Source organism: Manis pentadactyla, chromosome 5 (genome assembly GCF_030020395.1).
Source record: "Manis pentadactyla isolate mManPen7 chromosome 5, mManPen7.hap1, whole genome shotgun sequence".
In the NCBI taxonomy this organism is placed as follows: Eukaryota; Metazoa; Chordata; class Mammalia; order Pholidota; family Manidae; genus Manis; species Manis pentadactyla.
The window spans coordinates 42,001,502-42,004,107 of NC_080023.1; the positions used below are offsets into that span (position 1 = coordinate 42,001,502).

The 2,606-nt window shown below is 53.7% G+C and overlaps 1 non-coding gene across 1 annotated transcript; it reads left to right on the forward strand.

Annotated features, from left to right (window-relative positions):
* The first annotated feature begins 1,907 nt into the window (after nt 1-1,907).
* On the forward strand, nt 1,908-2,029 carry LOC118916075 (small nucleolar RNA SNORA26). Its single transcript, XR_005026281.1, has one exon. It is a non-coding gene; the product is annotated as a small nucleolar RNA SNORA26 (small nucleolar RNA).
* Nucleotides 2,030-2,606: the final 577 nt, after the last annotated feature.

Here is a 2,606-nt window from a genome sequence, read left to right on the forward strand (position 1 = left end):
CTGTCAGATCCTATTATTCCCCCATTTTTTAAAGCCACTTGAACAACTTTCCATTGCTCTTCGCATAAAATATAAACTCTACTAGGGCCTCCTGCAGGGTCCAGCAGGGAGCCATCTCATCTCAGGGCACTCTGCTCCTACATTCTTAAATTCCATTTACACTGTGGGGTCCTAAACAGGTTAAGTTCTTTCGCAGTCTATGTCAGGGATCTAGAGAAAGCTATTTTTGTGCCTGTAGAAGCCAAACTACTTGGGAGATGCCTATCTTGATAAGCCCATCAAATGTAGACGATTACTCTATTTCCCCTCCCGCCCCCACCATGTCTTGGGAGAGGCAGTGTAGTATAGTGTTTTCAGGGCCTATGCTTTCACGGTTTGGGTTGAAATTCTGGATTCATCACTTCCTAGCTTCTCTGTGACCCTGGATAGTTACTCCACATGTCTCAGTTTCCCCACTCACAAAGTGGAGAGGTTGGGGAGGCGTTGTACATTTTCCTAACAGAGATGATAAAAGATATTTGGAGGATTAAGTTTGTTAACAGTAAGTTCTTAGAATGGTAACAAAAATTCTTACTTTAGCATATATTCCTATTTTATTCCACTTGTTTGCCAAGTTTGAGCATGTCACCTAGGGAAGGTTTATAGTGCCGCTCATCCCCTCCCCCCTCCTCATTGCAGTCTGCCTTTTGCACCCTGTAAATGAATGAGCAGAGAGCCTGAGAAAGAAAGGCTGGTCCTCTCAGGTATAGGAGGGGCCATGGGTGAGCTTGTTGACAGACAACGTCTCAGCTTCTCCTCAGGCTTCTGATTTAGCAAGGCAGGCTCTAAACACGTACTGGGCTAGTGTAGGTGCAGGAAGGGGAATCTCTGGGTAGTGGCCCCGTCCTACGGTGACGGCGAAGATCTCGCCAGGAGAGTCCCCGAGGAGGGCACGCTGGCCTGACAGAACCAGGTCCAGGGGGGCCAAGGGAAGGCGCCAGGCCTGCCAGAGGCTCCGAGTAGGATACTCTGGGAAGGCTCAGCTCGCCCCGCCGCCGGGGAACGGGCCGGAAGGCCCTGGGCGGGCTCGTCAGGCGCCAATGGGGGCGCCCCGCCCCCGTGCGGAGGCTTTCCGGGGAGTGGCCGCCAGCCCCGGCCCTCCACCCTCCCCTCCCCGCCTTCCGGGTCTCCGCGCGGCCGACTACTCAGCGGCCGCAGTCCCGCGAGCTGGAGCAGGGAGTGCGCCGGGCATGGCAGGCGGCGGAAAGGGCGCCCGGCCCGCGGGCCCGGCTGGGGCTGGGCTCACCCCGCATCCCCTCGAGCTTTGCCCGCCCGCCCGGAGCCCCGCTGCTCCCGGCGGCCAGAACGGAGGGGTAGAGCAGCCCTCGGCGGCCCGGGGGGCAAGCGGCCGTGCCCGTCCCGGGGCTGCGCGAGGCACAGACCCCCGCCCGGCCGTCCGCAGGCAGGCCCGGCGCGGTGACAACTTTGCGCTTTGGTCCTCCAGCGCGCAGCCGTGGCTACTGTGTAGCAGGTTCCGGGCCGAGCCGGCCTGAGGCGGCCAGAGCCCATCCGGAACAGACCCTGATCCTGGGGAGTTTGTCTCCAACATCTGCGGGGGTGCAGCGGCGGAGTTCCACGCACAGGTATGTCCCCATCCTTGAGTGAAATGAAGTGAATGGCCCACTGAGCACGTGGTCAATGGCGACCGGAGGGGAATTGGTGCAAGGGCCGGAATTCGTCTCTCCCTTAACGTAAGGGAAATTTACATACGTGGGCTCCTCCCTGCACACCAGTCGCTTCTAGGGGATTTTCGGACTTGGTAAAGAAAGTGCTGACTGAGATCCGGGGATATTGACTGTTAATGAGAGAGGCACGCAGAAAATGGTAGAATACCGCCCCCGCCCCCAACACACACATCTCCCTTTCCTGTGCCCTTTTAAGGTTGATGCTGTACCTTAAGAGGCTAACACAGAAGGGTAAAGAAAGTCTCCATAAAACCCAGAGAAGGGATTGTAAAACTCCTCTTTGGATCCTGTCTGGAGTCACAGTTGAACTAGAAGAAAATTTCCTTTTAGTTTGACCACCTTTGAGATATTTTTATACAGTTAATGGCAAAGTGATAAATTTAAACTTAATCTTAGCTTTGATGATACTGCGGCAGAGGCCATGGGTTTAGTCAGAGTAGCGTGAGGGCCTCTGGGAACAAGCAAAACGGTAATTGTAGGCCCTTGGGGAGAAGTAAAACAGGGTAATTACGGTCAGAACAATGTACAAGGAAACTCTTAGCCAAACTCCGTGTTAAACATTAAGCAAAGTTAGAGTCAGTCACACAGTCTTAAGGGTAAAAATACCAAGTAGGAATATAGGCATTCTTCAGTAGGATTGGTTAAACAAAAGTCAGCATTCATACAGGAACCAGTGAACTGGCAACTCAGTTTAAGCATGCAGACAAGAAACAGTGAGAAACAGACAGCTTAGTTCCACCTAAGATACAAACCCCTAGACAAAGCCCAGCCACGGACACTCCCTTCCTGGCATGCACCGGGAGCTCTGTATTTGCTTCTCTCTAAATAAAAGCTTCTCCCCTGCTTGCCTACCTTGAGCATTTGTGGAGTTCATTCTTCAAC